Here is a 27,042-nt window from a genome sequence, read left to right as displayed (position 1 = left end):
TAAAATGGAATATTTCATTGGTCGATTGGGGTCCAGTGCTTTAGCTGTGCTCCCTCCCAGCTTCTTGTACACCTGCGCATGGGCAGGACATGGGAAGTTGGAAGGTCCTTGATCTCTTAGCAACTGAAAACATCAGTGTATTATCAACATTCTTCTCATACCAAATCCCATACTGAATCCAAAACACAGCACTATTCTAGCTCCTATGAAGAAAAATTAACTCTATCCCAGCTGAAAACAAGACAGTCATATATGTAGAGTGGGGTATGTGACATTTGGTTGAGCTAGTCTTTCTGTCTTTATTTTCTTTTTTTTTAATAAAACTGTTTTTACAGGGGAGGCTAACAGAAAAACTTGGAGAAAAAATATCAACCCAAGCCCTTAAGACAACCCTTTCTCTGTAATAAATAGCTTGCAGTAAAAAGTTTAAGTGGGGATTACTTTGCAGGCAGTTTCAGAGGAGAAAAAGAAGTTGCAGTTACTTCTCTCTGCATGTCCAGTATAATTGTTGCAGCACCACTTTGTAACCTAAGTATGGGAAAGGGAAGGCAGATAGGAAGTGCATAATACTGTGTCAGGACCTCACATCTTACAGTCTAAGAAGTATATACAAAGCTGGAGTTAATGCTGTGAAACCAATGCTTGTAAAAGCGTTTCATCTCTGTACACAGATGAGCAAACCCATCAGCACAGCCAGTGCAGGGCATTAGGACATAGTCCAGCACTGGGAGCAAATATTGGCCACTAGCAGTGCCTCCAAATAATTCATTATCATGATCAAATCAGCACCATAAAGCGTCCCTTGTTTAGGGAAATTTCATTTCTCTACAGTATAAGATTTTCTCAGCTAATTCTTTTTTTTTTCTGAAAGGTTTCCCAGAAAGCATGTCTACTGACTCACTCACTGATTTCCACATAACTTGTGCATCAGGTTTTGTTTTCTTTCAATCACATTCCAAACCCTCCTTGCTGTTAAGTAAACCTGAGTGTGATCTGACACTCTGAACTTGAAGATGGACAGAAGTCAGTCTGCTGGGAAGTCTATATTATATTTTGCAGTGCTTCAGAAGTATAATTCAGGCTGTTAAATTTTTCAGTGTAGCCTTTTCAAAGATATGCAACATCCATTTATGACTATCGGCTGTAATTCCTGTATACTAAAAATTTAAAAATTAAGTAAACCCTATAAAAGTAACAATATTGACCATTTATTAAAAATGACCCCTGGACTGACCCTAATGACGTATCTAGCCTACCCAAAACATCACCTTCTTACTTTACTTCATATTCTTTACTGCATTCTTCATATGAGCTAGTCTTGACAGAGATGTTCTGCTTAATCTAAGCTGAATTTACCGGGTAACTGCTTAAACATTGTTCCTGTGACTACACTGCAAAGCAACAGTATTGGTATGCATTTAATTTTGTTGCCAACATATCAAGTGACAGCTTGATGTAGCGGAGGACTTAAAGAGGAGGAGAAAGAATGGGGAGTGACTGCATTCATAACTGGTGCCTTATCAAGATATTTCCATCTCTCCAATACCACAGCAGATAAAGCGAATTGCAGGTTTTAATTTGTGCTTGGAGAAAAAAGAATGGATTTTTAAATTCCTTTAATATTCCTTTAATACATTTTTTTTTTGCCATCTGAGAACCAACCACGTCAGAAGTAAATGCACCATAAGGGGCAGAAGAAACCACAGCCTCTGCTTGGCTCTATGGGAATGGTGACATGGGTTTTCCATCACACACCTGACTCCTATCTGCAACAAGATACAGCCAATGCTCTCGTTCATCTCCCTAAATCATATTTGTGCTGATAGTTTCTAACAGTGCTGCTTCCATTCCTATTCACTACTACGTTATTGTGAGATAAGCATGAAAAATTATTTGTCTGTCTTTCATCCTGTCTCCTTCTCCACAATATATTTTACCTTCACTAGAGTTGTACCTGAGCTGGAAATCACAGCTGAAGACTCTGAAGCTTATACTGGCTAGAAATTATAACTCTGATGCTGTCTTAAAATATGAAGCCCTGGTCCAAGAAACTGCTATTAACAAGTTTAAAACCTTTCATAATGTTCTGATCTAAACTTGCTGCTCACATTTTTTAATGACAAGTGAACATTATCCTGAAACAGAATGTGTGCATCAGCTAAAACCAGACTAGATTCAATATCCAGAACTGATCTTCTAGCTCTATTTCTGCACACAATCAAAGGAAACCCTGAATCCCAAATGGAATCAGCTTTTAAGAGACTCAAGTAAGATTTCAGGTTGAATTCAAGTGTATCAGAAAGAAAGAAATATGTCTAAAGCAGCAAAATACCCTCTCTTCTCTATCTTGGTTTCTTTTCCGAGCTTGCTTAGATTTTGATCCATAGCTTCACATTTTACATTGATTTTCAGGTTCAAGAAAATGCATAATCCTACCAAGTTCCTCTGCAGCTGATGCTAAAACAGAAACTGTAAATAACTGAATTTTTTTTGTTGTTTGGTAGCCAACAGAAAAAAAAAGTTAGTGGTTGTTGTTTTGGATCCATCCCAACTGAAATGTTTCCACACACTCAGCCAATTAAGACAGATCATTTGAGATTAAACAAAACATTTCATTCAAGCAGAAGCAAATCTGACATACTTAAAAGTGCCAGTAAACCAGTCAGAAAGCAATCAAGAAAAAAAAAGAAACACTTCATGTCCCTGACCCTGTGTACCAAAGGTGGTGATCCTGTTGCTCTTGGATTGCAGATGACTTGCAGGTGGTCCAGGGACCACTCCCAGGCCAGGCTTGGGTGTGTGAGGGAACAGGGCTGGCTTTTGTGGGAACGTGCTGGCTGTGTCCTCTGAACCCTTCTCTAGAAGAAAGGAGATGGCTGTGGCCTACTCTGCTTGCCTGGATCAGTGACATGGGACAGGGAACTGTTGTCAGCTCTTGCCTGTGAACTTCTTTCCGAGTTTCCTCTCCTCAGCATTTAAGTTACCGCTTTTTGCTCCTTGATTACATGAAATAAGGAACATGGCTCACAACGACAAATTTCACCTTTTTCTGTTGGAAAATCATTCAAAATATGTGTTACTTGAGCATTAATACTGACTGCCCTCTCCACATCAAGAAGAAATTTCACTCTAGGTCTTCATCCCATGAGTAGACCAGAGCAGTAGACCAGAACATCTTGAGATCAAACACTCTTCAGCAGACCTCAGCTTTATGAATGGCATCCAAATCTCTTCATTAATAAAATTCAGGTATCAAGTGTTTTTTGGAAGTATTACAATAGTTTCCTGGGGTGTATTTTTTGTCATCTTGTATTGTCTGAAAAAGTACATTTTAAGAAGTAATTTGTTCACCAAAAAAACCCCAAAGTTAATCAAAGATATTTAAAAAAAAAAATCACACACATCTTTAATTTTGCTGGGGTTTAATGTAAACTAATGGGATAGTCTGAGGTTACTCAAGTGTTTTTTAGAAGATATTTAAATTTCTAAATAATTTCATGCTTTTGCTTTTTTCGAAAACAAAATTGGATGATCCATGTTGAAACTCCCCCTGAAAAAATAAAGTAAAACAATCTTTGAGCTTAAGTATAACTGTGAGACTGATCTTCCTTTTTTCTATTCCTATACAACCTTTTTGTGAGAAGAAAAGCCTTGAATTTTAACATATATTAATGACCACACAGACAAAAAGTAAACGCAAGTTAGTGAGACCGGTAATGGAACCACCATTCACACAAAGTGTCCATGTGAGTCACCAAAAAAAGGAAAAAGGTTATTACATCTGTTTTTTCAACACAATAAAAGACACTATTTTTTTATTGTTCATTCCTTTTAGAAGTACTTCTGACAGCCAAGTTTAGTCAAACTGTTGAATTTAATAAAAACAGGGGAAATTGCATTTTCAGAGTTCACTTAACACTCAAAGTGAAATGCAGATGTTTAAATCACCACAAACATCAACATTTTGTTTATTTAACAAAGATCTTGAGGAGTGCATGTGCCTCTTCTGGAGACATGTTGTACACTCCTTTCCGAGACTGCTCCCAGCTGATGTGAAACTCTCCTGGCTTGTACATTTGGCTCGACACTAACTGCACTGCCGTAGTTGAGAGGAGGATTTTGAGGCTGCAGGCCTGTGAATAAAACACGATATGCCTTCACAGCCACAGATAGCAGCTGCCGAAAAAATAACAGCGGGGAGATGAAGGAAAGAACTAGAAATTCTGCAGGAGGTTAAACATTCTTTTGCTGGTACATTGAATAAATGAATTTTTCTCCTTCTGAAATAAAATTTGGTAGCAATTCAGAGTCGTATAATTTGAATTATCCAATATCAGGGTAAGTCAAAAGGCACAAAAAAAGGTGACCATTGTAAAAGAGGCAGGCAAATTTTTTATCATGTTTCACCTATCAGTCTTTGTGACCCCATTCTCCTGTAGCTTTTTTCTTAAAACCTTATGTAGGAAAAAGCAAGTCCTACTCACCCTGCTTCCTCTAGACAAACTGCTTCTGTTCTGAAGCCAAAAGTATATGAATTGCACATTGTACTTGTTTCTTTTATTTATTCCCCATGTCTATCTTCAGCCTCAGACCTTGAACTACCGAAAAGAAATACTAAGTCAAAGGAAAAGGCTAGTGGGATTTTCATAACTTAAAACAAATTACTAAGTGTTCCCCGATCAGGACAGCCTTCAACTCTGCAAGTGCACCACACTAGTTGAATATCAAGCATCAATCCTCCTGAAATATATGAAAAACATTAACAAGATGATAATGTCACTTTGCAACTGTGAAGATAGTTACCAGGATTATGTTCCTAATTCATATTCACCTTACAAAGGATCTGAGAGTAAAGCAGATGAAGAACAGACTCTCAGTTACAGCAGCGAGTGAATGCACACTGGAACACTACATGCTTTTGATTTTGCTTTGCATATAATGGAAATGTTGCTTAAGACTCGTTGAGCAATCTCCTGTAAGGAAATTTGTGATTATGAGAAACCTTTTCCTAAGGGATTTTCTGTGTTTTGGAAGATGTTATGTGCTTTGATTTGTGAGGTGTTCAAACTTGAAAAGGTTTGGGGATGAGGGTAAAGGCTTTTTTTTTTTTTTTTTTTTTAGTGCTTGGTTATTTTGGTTTGTTGTTTGTGAATTTTTCTACACAGTAAGCCCATTAAACAGTTATTTCCTTACTTTTTTTTATCCCCTAAAGAGAGGTAGCTTTTGTTTTGTTATGGTCTCCTGGACTGCACTGATAATCTAAAACCAAGCATAAACTGCGTATTTGTGCATTGCACAATTTCAGGCACTTTTGGGATGCCACCAGACTGCAGCTGATTTGAAAACAAATTAAGTCACTGGGGACCTTTTCACTGACCTCACAAGGCCTTGGGAAGGCCTGTGAAGATCATTTCACTAATTTAGTAATTTCCCTTGTGAACGTCACCGGGAAAGTTGAAGCACACAGGTATTAATATTGCACACTAGAACTAATTACAGGTTCACTGTTAAAGAGTTAAGGAAACATGCCCCTGTCAGTCTTTCTGATCCTCTCTCCAGTTCCTCATGATTTGGGAAGCTAATTCTTTTTTTGGGGTCTGGCTGGGTGTTTTCCCCATCTGGGAATTTTCCAGCATGAAAGTGTTTAAACAAACACACTTCTACTTAGTCTGACAAGTGCCTTCTCTCGATGTGGTTTACTCTCTGCTTTGTCACATCCTAGAGGCAGTGTCCAATTAATAGCAATTTAATAAAAGTATGTTTACAGTTATGTTTACACAAAAACTGTAAAGCATTTTTTACCTCTCAAATTGTTTTAATCACTTCCTTTCCAATAGGAAATAGCATCCATAGCATTCTTTCTTTCCAATAACACAGTAGAGCTCACAAAACAGTAAATAAACTCAGTCTCTTTCTACCAAGTGCTATTTGGTAGAAAAAAATGATTGGACTGCTGCCATCTTTTGGTTACACTCTATGATAATTGCCCGCAATTAGAGGTTGTTTTCTAAATCAAACACAGGAATAAAGTATTCTCAAGACATTTATGAGTTTGTTGTAATAAAGGGAATTCTCTAAATAAATACAAATCCAGAAGTATTTTCTCTGTAGTCACTGAAGTTTCAGAAACAACTTTAGTGTATTTATACAAAGATCTATAGGGAGGTTTGCTTGAGACAACAGAATTTCAGGACACTTGAGAACAAACAGTAGATTTTAGATTTCTTTAATTACAGACTCATCACTAGATAACTTGTGATCCTTGTTTTTGTGTTTCATTCTTGGCTTTGTAACACTATTTTATATTTCACTACTTCCATGAAATATAGTTGTATTTTCTGAAGTCTTTATCAATTTGTCCTTATGATGTTTGGAACTTAATATGCCCTCGCAGAGCTGGATTATCAGATGCTTTGAATTCTGACTTCTCTGATCTATCCAAGTTAAATGGCAACACATGGGCAGAGTTAGAGACTATAGAGATAGCAAGCACGTGCTCCCCATTGGATTTGCCTTTACGTCAGCCGATGAGCAATGACTAAAACTGCAAGCTTCCATCACTGGTCCAGCTTTCTCAGATTGTAAATACATCCACAGCTGTTTCATTTAGGAGACCAGAACACAAACGATGCAAGGAATACAGTTTACAAACAATTTAGCAGCTGAATGACTATAGCTCACAAATTCCCCCGCCAGCTGGAGTGTTTCAGAAAGCATTCAGGAAGACATTCACAAAACGACTTCTATTAATTTCAGTGAGAAATCACAATGAGAGCACCCTACTTCCTGACAGTCCTTTGATAAACAGCAGAAGAGATAAAAAAAGAAATTATTGCAACATAGCTGTGACTTCTCGAGATTCTGTGATAATTCCTCTAGTCCACACTATCTGCAGCTGGAATTTCACAATATAGGAATAGAAAGTGTCTTTTCATGCTCAAGGTGCAGAATATATTCCACTCAGCCTTTAGGAATATATAGTCCACCATGCACCCAGCAGGTAGCTCTGATTCACTTAGAAAGATATGTGTATGTGGTACCTATATCCTAGTTAGCTAGCTAAGATAACATTGACCGCAGTTAAATGTAGGCACATGTGGCCACCTGATATAACTTTTGCATCCAAAATCAGCAGAAGGACAAGTACATTAACATCATTCAGTGTATAAAACCATTTATATCATTATGGGGCAGTTCAAAAGAACTGATCAATGCCAAAAGCATTTCAAAGCTACTTTTTTAGTGTGCCTGGAATATAATGGAATTAGTTTTATTAAATATTATTAAATATATATGTTAAGTTAGTGCTCAGAGGTACTAATTAATCAGTAGTGGAGATGCTTCAGTTTGGTAGTGGAGGTTACCTATATTCTGCCAAGTTTACAGTCCGTTTGATCAGAATGTTTTTATTTCATTCATGAAGTTATAAAATTCAGTATATTAACTAAACCCTTATGTCACTGTTGGACACACTGTGTCAGAAATGGCAAACACTGCTACAGGCAATGGTACACAAGCACAAAGAAAATTGTCATAGCTGTGGAACAGCCTTTGGATGACAAAAGGAGCTGTCGTAGTTCAAACCCAGCCAGCAACTAAGCACCATGCAGCTGTTTGCTCACTTGTGCCCCCTCCCAGTGGGATGGGGAGGAGAATCAGAAAAAAAAATATATTTGTGTATTGAGATAATAACAGTTTAATAACTCAACTAAAATATAAGTATTTTTGTTATAGTTATTACAATAATTGTAATGAAAAGGAATATAACAAAGAAAGATAAATAAGACCCAAGAAAGTAAAAGTGATGCACAGTGCAATTGTTCATCATCTGCCAACTGATGCCCAAGCAGTGATCCGCCCTCCCAGCCAACTCCCCCCAGTTTATACACTGAGCATGATGTTCTGTGGGATGGAATATCCCTTTGGCTAGTTTGGGTCAGCTGTCCTGGCCTTGCTCCCTCCCAGCTTCTTCTACACCTGCTCCCTGGCAGAGCATGGGAGACTGAAAAATCCTTAACTTAGGATAAGCACTACTCAGCAACAACTAAAACATCAGTGTGTTATCAATATTACTCTCACACTAAATACAAAACATAGCACTGTACTAGCTACTAGGAAGAAAATTAGCTGTACCCCAGCCAAAACCAGGACAGGAACAAAAGGTACAGAGGATGACCTGGAGGAATTAGCGTAAGAGGCAGAGTATTTTGCACAGGCATAAAGAATCTTCTCCATCACCAATTAATTCTCTTCCATCTATCTGGAAGCTTTCCCAAAACTGACATTTAATTTCAAGGCTCAGAAAATATGTTTCTTTCCAGGTAATTACTTTCTCTAGTAATAAAGTTAAATACAGCAAAAGATCTTTAAATATCCCACAAATTTAGTAAGAAGCAGGCTTTCATATATGACTCTAGATACAAAGCACTGCTTATCCCAACCTGTGTGGAGATACAGAACGCACTCAGGGATAGGTGTTGCACAGAAAATGCCAGCATGTCTTTAGGAAAACACAGAAGGAAAATATTTGCAATATATATTATAGTTCTATAATATGTTAGTTGTATTTATTTCAGTGTATATAAACTCATGTATTTAAAATACATAATCTACCTCACCCATTCGATGGTGCACCAAGCATACATGCAACATGCCCAGCCAGACCAAGGTGGTTGTTGATGCCACACTAACAGACCTGAATTCCAGATCCAGATGTCTGTGCCCAGTAGACACCAGCTCTTAGAAAATAACATTGTTACCCTTTTGAACTGGGCAAAACATGTTGTGTAACGATCAAGGAAATGAAATAATCTGCAGTGGAGATTTCAGTGCCACTTCTCAGGGTATAACTGTGCTTTATATAGTTGAAAAGAGTTCTACCAGTGAAAGAACAGAAGGTTGATAGAGCGCCTTGTGACTTCACAAAGGAATAAACAGCCTACACTTGCTGTCAGGCTGTGGTATGTTATTACAGAGCACCACATTCAAAGAGCAGAAAGCAGACTTGCTATTAACTTCAAATTTAAAGAAGGACAAGTTGAATTTCTCTCAATAAGGAATGAATGCTTTAATCGTGATTTTCCTCTTTAATTTCAAGGTTCCAGGAAAGACTTCTATGGATTTTCATAGAAAACAGAAGGGGCCTTCTGGTATCAAAGTGGCCCTTAATTTAAAGTATTATTTAAAGTGTTACTCAGCCAGCACTGCAGAGATTATATTTGCTTTAATATAAGGGTGTGTGTGTATTTACCAGACTGTGTTGTGGATTTCCTCATAGTACACACCCGCCAGGCTCACGCTGGCCACAACGGATGCAATGGGCTGTGCCTTCAGCAAAATGAGCTTGATGTATGGTGAGTAATAGAAATTAAATAGTTCATAATACAATTTACTTCAGACTGTTCAAGTGTTGCCTACAACATCTCTTTGTAGGTTTATAATCAGTCACTGAGATGGCTTTGTGGTACATCTCCGAACACAGCAGGCTTAACCACTTTGTTTCAAGCAAGCTGACACTGATGAACTGGCATTATTGCTGAGGAAAAAAAATTGGCCACATGCACAGCTTCAGGAAATGTTGAACACAGCTTCGGATAAAATGGGGAAAACAAAAGTGTCATTTGCAGCTCTCAAATCTTTAATGTGGTCTACAGCCTGATTTGAAGTAGTGGCCGCATTCCTCTCCCTTGTCCACCAATCCCAGACCTAGATGAGGAAAAACATGGTTTGGGCAAACTACTTTTGTTACTACTGTGTTAACTACCTGTCACCCCAGCTGAGAGGACCTGTCAAATTTCCAGACATCAGTGGTACTAAAGGGCTGGATTGGGGCTCCCAAGCACATCTCAGGACTTTATAAAATAAAATTAACAAAAAAAAAAAGAAGAAAAAAGCAAAGAAAAACATACAAATACACAACATTATCCTTCACATTGATATCAGCTTGACCAAAAATAAACATCTAGACACAAGTGCAGTCCTGCAAGTAGAGAGTGTTTTTTAGTCTACCACTACTCATGGTTCTCCTGCCAGTGACTGATCTAATATAAACTGCTTAGTTGATACACAAGCACTAGTTCAGCTCCTTCCCCATCTACTTTCTTCCCTCTACATCTAGAATTCACAAATGTCCTTGATGATTTTTTTTTTTTTTTTTAAATCCTCTCCAGGATCATTTGCCTGCATTTCTAACAGAGAAAATACAAGTGTACATCAGTTATATGTATTTCATTTGAGAAATTCTCTTGCAAAGGGCATTTAAACCTGTAAAGTTTGAGTTCTTGGTAGAAAATCTCTTCTTAGATAAAGGAAATTCAAAGTAAGAGCGAGGTTTGACTCTTTGTAGCTTGGGATACTGGAGCTGGTTTCTTTCAGTTTTATTCTTTCCTACTGACCTGAGACAAATAAGCAGCTTCAGAATCAAATCCAACTTGCAACAGTGTACAGCTGCAGAACAAAACTGTTCATGTTCGTTGGTGGCCAAGAATAAAAAGAAAAATGGAAATTACTCCACCTATGTCCCTCAGAGTACTTAGTTTTTGTGGAAATGTTTTCCTATATGAGACTTTTTCTTCTGATTTACTAAGAGTAAACCACAAGCATCAGCAAAGTGATTTGTGCCATGCTGTGAAATCACAGTGATATACACTGGTCTAGGAATAAAAAATTGTCTAGGAACAAAAAGCATTATACGGAGTTCAGAGCTCTTTCTGACCACAAGTGAAAACCCACATTTCTTCCTGGTGACAGCAGTGTTATGCATATGTACTTACAGAATTGTGTAAGAAACAACAGTCAAATTTCTCTGACATTAAAGCAAACACCTCCAAATATAAGGGTTGGGGAGGAAAAGAGGGGAGGAACATCAAAACATCTTTAACTCTTGAAAATACAAGAAAAACCTCAGTTCTACATCCTCCTGAAATATGTCTGGTCTCCATTAAGAGAAAAATGACAGGAAACAGAACTTGGGAGGATCACAAGAGCCATCCACACCTTCACCCTGTGCACGAGCTCCATTGTGACTGGAGTGGTGTGTCTCATCTAGGAATGCTTTCCTAGCACATCCTGGAACAGACAGCTGCTTGCTAAAGGTATTCCAGTCATGACCTAATTAGTTCTGAGCTTGCTAATTCTAAGATATTTTTGACTGAATTATTGAGCTATAAAAGCAGAATTGCAGTTGTGAGCTGAATTACACCTACATCCACCAAGCAATTATCTTTTTTTTCAATCCTCCATCCTTTAGAAGATGAGGGCCTGCCAACCTCGGTAAACCAGTTATGTCAGAAAAAATAGGAATGAAACCCTAAGAGTGCGAGTGAGCACAGCATGCAGCCCTTTCACAGTGTGTAGCAGACCTTACCGGTAATGCACCGAGAAAGGAAACTGCTCCAAAGACAGAACATTGCACAACAACATTTCACTTCTGTGGTACTGATCAGATGCCAATTATGTATCATTTAGTATTGTGTTTGGATAGTAAATCGGTCAGACTCAGCTAAAATAACACAGCTTGTTTTACTAAGTCTTTATGTAAATAAATCTATTGTACTGTTCCTATTCCATACTTACTGCTTCTCCCTATGGGCCAGATTCTGCCTTTCCTCTACTCAGTAGAAACCAATTTCATAAGTTTTTCATTAGTTCCACAATGTACATTTCACAACATACAATAGTCACAAATTTGACCTTTCTCCAGCCATTTTCTGCAAAACTTCTCTCATTCTCTGTGAGATACAACCATTTCTTCATCACTTTCCCTGAAGGCAGAATAAAAAAGACAGTCATTTACATCTAGATACATGAAATGTTTCCCCAACTCCTTAATGTAATGCCATAACGTATCAAGGATCCAGAAGGACTAGTGATGCTGTTGTGGTCTATCAAAGCGCAAATGGAGTCCAAAGTCAGGGCAAGCTGTAGACACGTGATGTACTGACCAACTTTGTAACTGAACAACCAGACATCAATGGAAAACAAAATCCAAATACATTTAAATTAGGAAGTCACTCACTAGTAACTACTACCAAAGCAAGAAGGTACTCATACATTCCCAAAAAATCAACAGGCATAGATATATAATGTCTGTACTAAACACTTTCTCCAAGTCTTGACCAAAGAATGAACGTAGCTGGCTTTGTGGAGAGGCTGCCTCTATTTACACAGGTCAGTAAGTTGGATCAGCCAACCAACACAGAACACACCTTTTAACCAGGAGACTTGCCTATGCAGATTTCACTAAGTACTGCCAACAGCCAGTTAAGGAAGTGTGCACTATCCTACAGAATTACAAAAGTCTTCTAGGAACATGGTGTACAGAAATCTAATATCAACTAACTGCAAACACTGTAACTCAAATCACAGTTTGCACACGAAATAACCGTGAAGAACTTGCAAGTACAAATATTTCAAAAATATGTGTTGAAGAGACATAGGAGAAATAAATAAACATTGGATAAACATTTGTCTTACAGCATACAGAATGTTACTGAACATGTACCTACCTAGTGAATTTGATAACTGTTTATTTGTGTACAATAGGTAATTAACTTGTTGTGATAATTGTGGCAATAGATAATTATCTTCTTACTGTAAGGGCACTGCTTTCCAAAGTGAAAGTTACCTTTAAGGAGTCTGATGATGAAAGTGCAGGAGACTGATCACAAAACATACAGCAAAATCCTTCAGCATAAGCATAAATACAGAACTGCAAACCAGGTGACCACTCTAGGAAATGAATGGGACTTGGCAAGAGTCATATTTATAGCTGTAATGTAAAATTAGACCTCAGGCAGACTCTGCTTTATATCAAGAATCATTTCTCATTTGTTTGCTAACAAAAATTGGAACAGAAGCATTGCATTAGGTTCACTCAATCTACTTGTAAATCTCTCAGTGCATGAGAAACAGAATCACATTTAGCCAAAATACTTGCCATTTAAGAAGTATATTGGGGTTTCTCCAACACACCCTTGGACGTACTCTTCAAGCAGAAATGTGGGTATACATCCTGCAGAAATATCATTAGCGAACGGTAGCGAAATCCCACATAAAACAGCCAATACACAAAGTTGGTCAGACTCATTGGAGATGCGTGAAGAAAAGGAAGAGGTGGAGAAAACAAATGTTCATATGCTTTAAAATATCCATTTCGAAGTCATCGTGCATCAGTTCAGATTGACCAGTATCCAGATGTAAGGTAGTTACTTTAACACCTATTCTCTTCTGCATGTCTCAGTCTCAAATACTTTCCCCTTTCCCAACCACCTTTCCTTTCACTTTTAAGATTCTCCATATAATTAATATTCAATATAATTATGTTTTTTACTTATATTCACCACTAACCAGCCTCTAATTTCTTTTTTCTATGCTCCTCCTGTGTTTTAAAGTCTTGCATCACTTGTGTCACTTGTAAGACAGTAAACACCTCATCCAAATGCAACTTGAAAAGGAATAAAAAATTTTCAGTACATTTTAGAATTAACCTTTCAGATAAATCAATCTTTCCTGAGAAAGCTTTGCACTACAAGTCAGGTCTTTAGGTCTCAGTCAAAGACCTTAAATGTGTGACTCTATTCAAGTAAAATTTATATCAAGTTAGGGCCTTGCATCATATTCAGATGCACTTTCCTACATTTTTTGTATAGGCAGCAATACTGACAGAAGAATTATAATGATTCTCAATTGCACTATTATGTCAAGTAAAGAGACTGTCTTCTTGACAGCTGTTCACAGTCCTCGATCAATTACAACAGTTCATATTGAGTAATAATTGAGGTGTTTCAAACTGTTCCTAAGTATATTTCCAGGTCATTTCAACGTTTTCCAATAGACCTGTTTAATTCTGGGTTGCTGCTAGAGATTTTAGCATACCCCATGCTCAGATGTAGTATTTCTAGCAGACATAATGAAAGAAAAATGATATTTCCGCATTTTGGATATTACTTGGTAGTCTGAACCACATTAAAGTAGAACACATGTTTTATTCAGAATTTGATTGACATGCTTGTCTCAAGAAGAGTATAAACCCATAGAGCTTTCTAAATCTTTTCATGGACAATGAAGAAAATGGTTGTTCCAAATTGCAGGATGAAAAATTAGAAAAAATTATGAGATTAAATAAAAAACAGAAAGGTCAAATCTAAATGTATCTAAAAAGAAGTTAAAAGAAACTTTTAACAGCCATTTATGGCTACTGGATGTAAGTCATAAAGATAGCAAAACATCAGATACATTGGTAGATGCTAGAGAATACTTTTTCCCTGTAAATACTCACCTGTACGCAACTGAAATTACCCTCATTTCCTGACATACCATCCTGAGCATCATCCTGAATAAAGAGAGCAAATAGCTTCTATCTAAAGTTTAAGCAAAAGCATGCTACAAGGCTTAAACATCTGGAAATATCTTCTGTCTTCTGTATCACAAATTTTATTCCAGGAGCCTACAGAGCACTGAAGAAGTCAGAGCAGAGCCAATGTTTGCTGCGGGCAGTGACAGTGTATCTATGGATCTTACTGGGCACCACGTCTGCTTGCAGAGAAGCCACCTGCTGCTGGCTACACTGCTCAGAAACCTGGGGGCCAAGACTTTCTGAAGGTGGTAATGGGTGTGAAGAAATAACGTTGGTAGCTTTATAAGTTGGAGCTGATGGTACACACTGGGACTCCCTGTGAAGGAGCTCCTAAAGGCACACTGGCTGATGGTAATAACAGTTGAACTGGAAGGCAATAAAAAAGTACAGGGCGTTACTATATTGCCCGACTTCCAGAGAGTTTTACTGAGGTTCTGCCGTGGTTAAAAACTCGTATTGTAGACCTAGGCAAAGAACCCCAATTAGTGTTTGGAAAGATTATCTGTCCTTTAAATATGTTTTAACTTTGTTTGATAAATGTAATCCTCCTGCAGTGCTTTGGTATAATGCACAAATTAAACTGGTGAAGCAGAAGGAGACTCTTCATTAGGAAATATGAAAAAAAATTTCAGCTAAAAAAAAAAAAAAAAGTCATTTAGACAGCATAGTCAAAACCCATATTCAAAGGACAAATAAAACCAAGGAACTGAAAAGGTTAAAATGGAGTCAAAACCTAGCAGGAAAATTCAGCATCTCTACCTTTAGGACATGTATTAAATACATATAATATTCAGATGTATTTTTTTAATGGTTTATACTAACTTTATGTGGGGATTTAATTTTTTTTTTTTTTAATGGAAGCATTTGTAAACAAAAGCCCAGACTCAGGAAAAACATCCATCTGGATCCCATGCTGCATAAAACTGAAGCTGGGTGGCTGGATGTTCATGGTTGTGTAGGTTTGTGCAGAACAGAAGGCAGCACCAGACAGCAATTGTATTCCTGAATTGTCCTTCTCCAATTAGACATTTGCTTCTAATAACAATTGTCAAGCTGTAATATAAAGAGAAAAATAACAGCTTTTAAACAATGTATTACAGCTGTGTACAAATTTTTTTACTTCTACAACCTTACCCTGAAATCTTATCAGGTAAGGAAAAGGAACCAGGACACCTAGACTTTCTAGCTGCCTCTCAGAATAATCAATTATGTAATTTCTCTACCATGCAAGTATTTTTTAATTTGTGCCTCCATTCCCCAAGCTGATCATTCTCACATAATTTTGTGAGAGTTCTCATGGGTTTCTTTAGCTTTGTGTTCTCATGTTCTGAAAAGTTTAGAGAGTTAGACTTCAACAACAGAGAAGAGGCAGAAGAGCAACAAGCTCTATCCATACCCAGCAAGAACAGGATACAGCAGTAAATGGAGCTCTTTCATGGTGAAACAAAGAAATTCACTCAGTCAGAATCCAATATAACTGTTAAGCAGGAATTCTTTATTAGCAACGCAGGGGTCGCCCTGGGGATTCTCCACCACCAGGGCTCCCCTGGACTAGCAAGGGACATCAGTTTACATACACACAAATCATACGTATTCATTAGATTTCCTGGAAAGGGGTGTCTTATGATAATGAGTTCCCAGAATTCATTTACATAGTTCAAGCATGCGTAGTAAAAATAGAGTGAGGGTCTTCTGTGGTGGATGGAAGAAGTATGTGATCCTCTTCATGGTGTCAGCTCTTTCTGCTGTGAAGTAAGTCCAGGTATCTTCTTCCTAGATCAGCGAGATCATCCTCCTCAGATTGTATCTCTCTGTCCTTTTGTTCAAGTTCCCCTTATCTTAATTTGCCCAAGAGCCCACTGAAGGCTTTGAGTCTGCTATCAGCGAGTTACATGGGGAGCATTTTACTTTTGTCTAGATAGACAAAGAGGCCTCAGGAAAACAGTTGAGGAGTCCTTGGAAAACAAACACAAGCAAAACTGTCATGCATCACAGTTTAGTCTTAATGAGAAATTCATTTGTGTGAGCCCTTCCAATGGCCATGAAGCAGCACAGACCCATAAAATGGAAATTATTATTTCAAACTGAGCTATACTTTTTCTTTGTGCATCTCTTGCAATGAAAGAATGAATGTATCTTAGGACATTGCCACTCTGCCACCCTCTAGGAAGGAAAAAAAAAAAAAAGAGGAAAAAGTTGTATAAAGGTCATTCAAATATCAGGTGCAGGACTGAAAAAGAACATGGCGAAGTTTCTTCTGTAGCAGAGGAGAAGCTAGACTACAGATCATTTGCTTTGCCTTGCACTACTCACTTCCATGGCTTGTAACGGCAGAAGAGTTCATTCCACCAGGCACACTTTCTAGTACATGCAATTTCTTACAATATCCTCACTGCAGCCACCTGAGGCATAACTAACCACTTACTCGAACATGAAACAATTGCAAATTAACATATAGTAGCCAAGCACAGCAGTAACACACTATCTGTTTCCCTGTCCCCCTTACTGAATTCCTGAGGGCAAGCAAAATAGCTTACAGCTGATGGAGGTCTGAAGGCTGCATATGAATCATTCCCTGTCTCTTGAGCATCCTGAGTCATCTTCATTGTGAACAAAACAATGTTATTTATTTATTGCCCATCACTGTAGCATCTGGGTGCCATGCAGGGTTTAAAATCAATATACTGGCAGGCAGAGAAGTACAGCTCAGGCTCTAGACTATGTCAGATGGTTGTTAGATGTCATTGTTGTTAGCACAGCTTTTTTTGCTTTGCTTTGTTTTTTCCTCCTGCTGCTGTCACTCTGGCAGTTGCAGTAAGTTGCTGAATTTTTCCTGGCTTTCCCATTGTTTGAGATTCTGGATGAAGTCAGTGACTATGCAGAGCTGAGAGCTCAGCCTTGCAGATAAGTAGAAAGCAAGAGCTGGACAAAATGTATGGGATTTGTTGGTAACATAGCTCCAAATGCTGTCATGTTATCAGCTACCTCTTTTACATCAAAGCCAGTTTCTAGTTTCTTTTGTTTCTAGGTGTGTCGTCCACATGTATTTTAATGGAAATGGAGTTTTCAGACAGTGATTTCCAATGCATTTACCTTTCACCAGATAATCCTGTTCTACATTTAGTCATTCACATGATTATGCAAGTAGAGATCTGCTTTTTCTCTAAACAAATCCTTCTGCATTTCCTTTGGCAATGCTTCTCTCCTACATAAACAAAGAAAACCGTGTAGAGAACGTTTTACTTACTAAAAAAAGTCAACACACTATACCAGGAAGGGATTTCAGGACTTTTTCCCAATTTAACATCTTACTAATTTGTATTTGTTGGATTTAAGCTTCTCAGCCTTCAGATTTCAAATCAGTTGAGATATATACTTCAGGGTAGAGATGTCTTTAACAAAACATGGTAAGTATCTGCAAAACAGAGGCAGAAAAGAACAGAAGGAATCACTGAATCATAGAAACGTTTAGGTCAGAAAAGACCTTTAAGATCATTGAGTCCAACCATTAACCTAACACTTCCAAGTCAACCACCAAACTATATCCTTAAGTGCCATACCTACATATCTTTTAAATACCTCCAGGGATGGTGACTTAACCCCTTCCCTGGGCAGCCTGTTCCAATGCTTGACAACCTTTTCAGTGAAGAATTTCCAATATAATCCTCCTCTGGTGCAACTTGAGGCCATTTGCTCTTGGCCTATTGCTTGTTACTTGGGAGAGAAGACCAACACCCACCTCTCTACAATCTCCTTTCAAGGTAGCTGTAGAGAGCACCAAGATCTCCCCTGAGCCTCCTTTTCTCAAGGCTAAACAACCCCAGTTCCCTCAGCAGATCCTCATGAGACTTGTGCTCTAGACCCTTCAGCAGCTTTGTTGCCCTTCTCTGGATATGCTCCAGCACCTCAATGTCTTTCTTGTAGTGAGGGGCCCAAAACTGAACACAGGAATCGAGGGGCGGCCTCACCAGTGCCGAGTACAGGGGTCAGATCCCTTCCCTGTCCCTGCTGGCCACGCTATTGCTGACACAAGCCAGGATGCCATTGGCCTTCTTGGCCACCTGGGCATACTGCTGGCTCATATTCAGCCAGCTGTCAATCAACACCCCCAGGGCCTTTTCCACCATGCAGCTTTCCAACCACTCTTCTCCAAGCCTGTAGAGTTGCATGGGGCTGTTGTGACCCAAGTGCAGAACCCAGCACTTAGCCTTGTTGAACCTCATATAGCTGGCCTGGGCCCATTGATCCAGCCTGTCTAGATCCCTCTGTAGAGGCTTCCTACCCTCAAGCAGATCGGCATTCCCATCCAGCTTGGCATTATCTGCAAACTTACTGAGGGTGCACTCGATCCCCTTGTCCAGACAGAACCTTTACAACATTTCTAATAGTTCTTGCTTCTAGCAAGTCTGAAACCTAATAATCTCACCAACTTTCAGTATCTCACATACTTGGGGTATCTGACTTTTGGAATGCTCTGCATGAATATTTGTGTTTCCAGAACTTCTCAATCCTGCTGAGTTTAATGGAAATTCATAAGTATTACATTCAAAGATGTCAATGGATATCCCAGTTAATCACACATACACACATTAAAAAACTCAATATGCTCTAGACTGGAGGATACTCAAAAAATTTGGACATAAAGTCATCCAGTCTTCAGAAGAGACACTGACAACCCACAAATATGAGGCCATTGGAAAGGCTGTACATGCAAGTAATGATTCCCCACATAGAAAATGCAAGAAATCTTACTGACTAGTCTCTGTGACTTTGAAGCCTGGAAATCAAGCAACTATTTAGAACCATTGAGCAAAACCAAAATTTCAACAGCAAAAGAAAGAATCCTGTGAGATTCACAACAGGAATTTTTTACATTTTTTCTTTTAACTTTCTTTTCTCCTTTCTTCTGTGCTTTAAACAGCATAGCCCCCACTCTCGTATAATTTATTACAAAAATCTAAGAGCCAAAGGGTTATTCTGGTTATCTTGGTTAAGACCTTTAAAAGGACATCTAGAAAAATCACAGCTGGAGGAGCTCTGAAATTCCTGTGAAGAAATGGCAGCAATTTGGAAAGGGACTGCATTGACAGATAGCTGCAATAAATCTCTAATTTCTGTTGCCCCATGAATACATCATTGTTTAACTTCTTACACAGAGGGGAGTACAGGGCCCTAGTTGTAGGATTGATTTGTTTTAACAATGGCTTCTGTCTGTATTTAATTACGTTAGCACACAAAATTTACTATCACCTGAAGCAACTGTCACCCTATCTGTTGGTCCTAAAGGCAATATAGGGATAACTGGTTGGAAATAAATTTTTATGTAACAAACTATTAGGCAAGGACATGAGAAATAGAGATTTCTCAAGAATACAGTTACATTGTACAGTCTCTTCCATCATTTCATCAATGTGTCTCACATGAAGGTAAAACAATACATAGAGAGTACATCAAAGCAAGGGATACCACTATGACCCTAATGCCTGATGAGTAACGTCAGCAAGAAAAGCTTTGTCAGTATGGCAAAAAATTAAGCCATTCAAACTTCCATCAAGGGAGATGGGAGGGAAAAAATTCTCAGATTTCTTTGCTAAATATGCAACCACTCCATGTCCCTGCACTCCAAAGGTTGTCTAAGGAACAAGTTAGAACGTGTGGTAACATATGTATGTATACAAACATGATATGTATCATATCATATATATATGTACAAATATCAAATACGTAAACAAAGAATAAGTTACATTTTCCTTAATGATTCCCACCAACTATAACAGCATTCCCTTTTTACACACAGCAGAGCACTATTCCTCTGCATATTTCCATACACCAACTCCTTTTTCCTATCCGGGTGCTTGCAGCTAGGATCAGCAGTGACCAACACAGTTCAAGGGCTTCTCTGCACCTGGGGATCCAGTTCACAGGGGGATGAATGGATTGGTTCTACCTCATCAACCAGTTTCAAAGTTCATTAAGGAGCTGTGCAGACACAAAATCTCTAGAATATTCTCATTTCTGCTGCTCTCTCATCTATTATCTCTCAGGCTGAAGGGGCTGTAAACCACTCCTACCTCCAGTAAAAAAAAAAAAAAAAAAAAAGTAATCAAACATGCTTAGGGTCCTTCTGCAGAATCTGACCATTTCGAAATGATCAATTCATCATCTCCTTCAGCCTCTGTAGTGCTCCAAGGGAACATTATCCTCAAAATCCAAGCACTTTAGATGATCCTACCAGAGGACTGTGCCTGGGCACATGCAGCTCATCACAGCTGTGCCTTGCTGCTAGCCATTCACACTGGTAACCCGTACAACACAGCTGTAGTAAGGTTTAAGATCAGCCTTGGAAACCTACCATGAAAATAGGATCCAAAAAGAGCCAGCCATCCTCGGCATCCTCACACGTGGTGAATGGATCAACAGAGACAGAGGATGAACACCTAATATCTGAGTAGCAGTAAGGAATTACTTCATCGATGACCTCTCATCCAGACCTCTTTCTGCAAGAACTGCCCTCTGTGCTCCCACAAAGTCAACCATCACCTTCAGTTCAAGCTACAGGCAAGAATTTACACAGCCATTTTCTTTGCAGCCTTTCAGCAATGACTCAATGCTTCCTAACTGAGACATATGCCCAAAATATGCCTGATACTTTGGACCAGACAACAACTGGCCAGGAAGCTTTCTGACCACAATTCATGGTCACAATTCACAACTAAATTTAAAGGCAATCTTGCAATAGAAGTTTAAGCTATGCTCATGCTTTGCCCTTTACAACAGAAGGAAGACTGAATTCTCTTGTATTTGAAGCCACTAGCAAAATTCAGAAGAAATCTGATAGATTATATATTATTTGCTGGAGTGTCATTTTTCTTCTCTTGAATACACCTTGAATTTTTTCTTGACTGTTTTTACATCATATTTTGAGTATAAAAACACCATAGTGCACAGAAGAAAATTACAGACACTGCAATTTAAATTTATCTATTGTTACTATAGTTTCAGAACTATATCACATTCTATTATATACAGAGTAACATAAAAATTGAAACAAGTGATTCTGTGTAGTCTTCAGTAACCTAAAAAAATAGTAGTAGGTGACTCAAACCAACAATTCAAAACTTATTGTCCATTCAGTTTCAAGTTCAGGTTAAGGAAATCTATTACAAACATCACAAAGTAAATTTTATACTTTGAGAAAAGAACTTCCTGTGCATGTTAAAATATGCCAAACCTCTAGTAAATCATATATCCTGTTCCAGGAGTTTGGAAAAATTTTTCTTTACTGTCATGTAAGAATGTGTTTTCATTCAGTTGTTTAATTACATTCAGAGGAACCACATTTTGGCAATTTTAATTCCCTGGTTTCTGGAGTAATTTCTTATATAGCATACCAAATAAGAAGGGGAAAAAAAATAATTTAAAAATACAAAACACACCAGTACCTGACAGAAGTTAATGCATAGTAAAGGACAGAACTGCAGCCGCACATGCTTATAAGTGAACTCAACCAAAGGCACAGACAGGGAAGTTAATGTAATGAGACATCACTAAAAAAAACCAGATATCCTCAAGAGCCTGAAGACAGTTGGCAGCTCTTACTGATCTGAGGTGAACCTTCAAATGAAGCTTTTTCAAATGGGCAGTTTCTTGGTGAAAAATTTGCAAAGGTCAGACAAGATAAGACTTTTATGCCAATTTGTGAAGATAAACAAATGATTGGTCAGAAACGTAGTTTTCCAATCATGTGAAACATGATAAAGTATCCTAAGAAAAGAGAGCAAGGCAAAACAATACTATTTTGCAAAACAATATTTAATGTTTTAGATTGATCTAAAATTTTCAGTTTCATTTTCATCTATTTATACTTGGTAACAAATTCTATATTAAATGACAAAAACAAATTCAGAATTTCCATTTCAAAAAATTGAAAAAGTAGCAAGCAGCTACATTTCAAACTGTGAGTGTCACTGGATTTTTAATTATGTGTAAATAAATTCAAGAATACCTCATTATCTGCACCTCTGAATAGAGTATGCGGTTTCTGGGAATGCATATGTATAGTAACTGTACATGGAAATGATCAAAGAGCTATGCAGCTCTATGGTAGAGTGCCCAATTACTCACTGAAAAAGCGTGATGTAAATTGGGCTGTGTGAGGCACATGTACCAAGAGCTTGGCTCAGACCACATCTTCTGTTCAGGCACTGTTTGTACTGAAACATAATTAGTTTGTTATATTGTGCATCTTCTAAACACTGTGTGTCCATTACAGAGCCCTCTACACTCAGTGTTCTCTTAACTGTTGTGCTCTTATTCTTTATTACCGAGTCCTGAGCACTCTATTACATGTCAACACCAAATATTATTTGTGTTATGTAAACGATAAAAGCAGGTTCAGCCCTTTCTGCATTCACTCTCTGTATTCAACTCATGATCTATGGATCCACTCAGAAATGAATTACTACTGACTAGGTTAGTTAGTGGTTTGTGCTGTAGCACCTATGATATCCATCCAGCCACCCTGAAAGGTATCTCAGTGTGTAATTTGCAAGCATACATTATGATGGATTATATAAGATTTTTTTTTTAAAAGGAATTTAAAGGAAGGGTATTTAAATGGAAAAAAATTAATATAAACAGTCTGTTTATATTTTAATCATTAGTGGACAAATAAAAAAATTTAAGCATACGTTGCTGGAAGTGGTTTATTCGTAGAATTTTAGTATTTTATGTAAGATATTGTGTTGTTATAGAATGTCACTTTAAATTGCTTAGAAAGCTTAATTTTTAATTTTTTAAAATCCCTGAGTAATTTCAAAATTATGGTCCTTTGCTTCGCTTTAATATGAAAAGTCATCAAGTTTGACATAGTAACACATTAAAACCTTGATGGACAGCTTCATAATGTGAAGGAAAGCATTTTTAGGAGGTTGTAATTCTTCCTTATCTTTAATACTATTGATCTGAAGGTGCCAGATCACCTAAAACACAACCTCAACAAACAAAATAGAGTAGCAGATATATAAAAAAAAAAAAAAAAAGTAATACAAGGTCACATTTCCACTTGATTTATTCAGACCATCTTTAAAATCACTTGACTTTCAGTCAACATGAGTATGCAGTGTATGGCCACTTAACTGCACAGAAGCTAAGTCGATTAGCATTGGCAGTATCTGATTGTGAAATCGAGTCATTAAAAAAACATTAGCCCTTGTTACATGTTCTTAAAGAAGAATAGTGAGAAAACAGGTAGTGTAGCAACAATTCAAATGTTGCCAAACAGAACTCAGACAAAAATTTCAACAGTGTATCATCAGCCTTTATAATACAAGTACTGTGCTATCTGGGAAGAGTATCTAGTATTAGAAAGAAACAGTAAGTAAAGTTATATATCCTTCTATAAGACTGTTCTGCAGCACCTATTTAGATACCTGCAAATAAAAGCCAAATAAGCATGAAAAGTTGCTGCAAGGATATTTATGAAGTTTGCCTGAAGCTGGTTCCCTGGTAACTGAGATAATAAAGACAACTAAGAAAGCAATGAAAAAGGCACTTAAAAAATGTATTAAAATTAAAAATATTAATTAAAAACCTGAGGCTTCTCTGTAAATTTCTAATTCAGTCAGACGAATTTATAATAAAGGGCAATCTTCTGTATTACCATTCCCTGGCAGTAAAGGTTACAAATAACACTGTGATACTGTTGTCCATCCTCTGCTTCATTTTTCATTATTATTTCAGTTTAAACACACAAGTCATTACTATCTGCAGTAATAATGAAAAGATGTCTCTAAATTATAAGGTAAGTTTCCCTTTAATGGAAAAATTCCATCTTCAACTCTAGCAATCCAGGCTATGAAGGCCAGCTGCTCTGCACCCTCTCCAGCTGCCCTGGAGCACCCTCTCCAGCCAGTCAGCACATCTTGCTCTTTCTCATGCTTGGTGGTTATTGATTAAGCCTTTTTTCTATCTGATTAAAAGGCTCCTTCAGCATACAGCAGGCATCCCCCCAAACACGCTTCTGTTAGAAGAAAGGGACCAAGCTTTGCTTTTTGTGCTAACCTTCCACCCCTATGTCGCAGTATCCAGGTTGCTCTTAAAGATCAGTGTGCACCAGCGCTCCCACCGACAGCTGCTGCTCCCACCACCAAGCCCTTCCTCAGGGCTGCTTCTCCAAACTCTGGCACTACCTTGGCACAAGTGCGTACAGTAAACAGCGCTGACTACTACAGTGGCCGGAGAACTAGACACAGACAAGCTGAATATACCTGAGACACCTGCAAAAATAGTTACATGCAGAAAAGAATAAATCTCCAGCTGAGGGTCTAGAGGAGGACCCGTACTAACAGCATCCTGTGGCTCCCAGCTCCCGGTACTGCTAGGACCAGTACGGTATATCTGACAGCATGTCTACAGCATTCTACTGCACTGCCGGCCACTCTCAGTCTGCGAGGACTTTTTCACAAGTAGCAACTCTCAGACAAACATTTCAATTTGGGCAGACTTTAGAAAGGAATTAAATCCAGAGCCTATGCAGGATGAACAATTACAGATTTCTTGGCTATCCACACTATGCTGCATGCAGTAATTCTCTGCAGGAATAGATGATTTAAAACAGTGTTTTCATGAGTAACACTGAACACAAGGAAAGCAAACAAAACCACAAGATGGACAGAAATCATTTCCTAGCTTAAAAATGCACGTGTCCCATCTTGATTCGTTAAAGCTTCTTAGCTTCTGATGTATTTCTAAATGACAAGGCATCAATCATTTTGCATTAAAAGTGGGATTGTCAGGAGGAGAAGACAACTTCAGATTCATTCTTCTAATCAGCTTTGGACAGAGTAGATTTCTGTAGTGTGCTCTAACAGCTTTGAGTACAGCTGGGTAAATGACAGGGTGCTTGCTAATGAAAATTAGTTCATACTGTATTCTGTACTTATGGCATCATTTCACTTGGAGAGAATATTTTCAATTAAGTTATCAGCTTCTACAGAATCTTTCTGAACACAATTTTAGCAACTGTATTTCAGGGGCTTGACTTTTTATTTCCTGAGTTGAGATACGATCTTGCCTAGCTTTCAGTGCTGGACTATAGGACCTGCGATATTTCACCAAGTGCTCAGACCAGTTTTACCAGAAAGGCATAAATTCAACCCAAATGGGCTAAGCAAAGTTTAGACATAAATTTCTTCACTTGCATCAACTCATGCTACTCCTAATCATGCCCAGGGAGAAAACCAATGCAAATGCAGAGGGCTGAGCAGCATAGTTGGGGCTGCATCAAACCAGTATAGAATCAACCTTGTGAAGAAGCTAAAAGTGGGCTTATACTTTATTTCAGACTCAGCTGGGCCAGTATGACATAACTACTTCAGCTGCCTGTTGGGGCACTGGGTTCTGCAGTGGTGGGAGAAGCTTGCCTCCAGGTGCTCCTTGATTAGCGTCAAGCAAAATCAGCAGTGGTTAAAGTTATCATCTTGGCATGTTTGCTTTAATAAGATAAGGGAGCAAGTACATTACCTGCTCAACTAGCAGAGAAGTCAAACCAAGAAGGAAGAGTTAGGGTCCAGAGTGTTCTTTCATTGGCACAGCTGGATTAAGAAGATTGTCTTATGCAGGAGTAGAGATGCCTTTGATCCCTTCAGCATTGTTCCTTTTGACTTAGATCATAAATCTCATTTAAACTTAACATTTACAACTTTATGGCTATTCAGACTGAAGTCTGAAATCCACTGCCTGAAGTGGATGCATGCTGTACATGTACCACAAGGAGAACTAGGATTCAACAAGCAGACGAGGATGTGTCAGCCTTAGAAATTACATTTTTACTGCCTGTGACAAATATGGAATGAGTGAAGTAGTAATGGACAACCCAACCATATATAAATGTATTTATAATATATGTAAATATATTACAAATATTTATGTGTGTGCAGTTATTATTTTGATAACACTTTTTTATCATAAAAAGCCCTTTTTAAAAATGTCTTTTTGGCCAACTTTCAAATAATGTTGTATGGTAAATAATAATTTATTTTTATTAACCATATTAATTTTATTTTTATAAATAGCTCTCTAATATATTACTAGCCTACCACTGAGTTGGTAGCAGCACTGTGTTCTGTAGCCCTGTCCCACAGAGCAAAACAAACTTTAAATATGAAAGAATGGTTGAAAATAGCAAATGCAAGACAAAAAAAGTATTGCTGTTACGAAGGGAAATACAGACTTAGCACTTTGCTTTTTAAAATCCTTTTTCCTCAACCTTAAAATGTATTAAAAAAGGGAATATACTAAACTAATTGAATTCACCATGAGAGAACAAATGAAAGCAGCAACTATTCACAGAAGGGACTGGGTATGAGAAAAAACTGGATGTAGAAAGAAATTTAGGCAGGACATACAGCAGGAATTGATATGCATTTAAAACAAAGCTTGGAGGTAGGCCATATTTTCAAGAACTGTAAAAGTAATTAATCTTATTTATTCTTTGCTAAGAATGAGGGTAATCAGAGTAATAACTACACATTTTTAGTAGAAGCAAAGAACAGGTATTGTGTGCAAAAGGAACAATGTCTGGGAGACTTTTGTACCATGAGTGACAGCATTACAAACAACTGCCCAAGCCTGTGGTTGCAAAGGAAACTTCCAAAAAGCAAATAATACCGTGGACCTGAAATAAT

The 27,042-nt window shown here is 37.9% G+C and overlaps 1 protein-coding gene across 1 annotated transcript in view; it reads right to left on the bottom strand.

The window, feature by feature from the left end:
- Positions 1-16,256: 16,256 nt before the first annotated feature.
- The window catches only part of GIPC2 (GIPC PDZ domain containing family member 2), a 94,227-nt gene continuing 83,441 nt past the window's right edge, over positions 16,257-27,042 (bottom strand). The window contains exon 7 of the mRNA XM_074908161.1: positions 16,257-16,311. The gene's annotated coding sequence lies outside the window, so the exon portion shown is untranslated. The remainder of the gene's footprint in view (positions 16,312-27,042) is intronic.

The sequence above is a fragment of the Athene noctua genome, chromosome 5 (assembly GCF_965140245.1).
Source record: "Athene noctua chromosome 5, bAthNoc1.hap1.1, whole genome shotgun sequence".
NCBI classification, from domain to species: Eukaryota; Metazoa; Chordata; class Aves; order Strigiformes; family Strigidae; genus Athene; species Athene noctua.
Note: the sequence above shows the minus strand (reverse complement) of the source record. Positions and strands in the feature narration are given on the sequence as shown.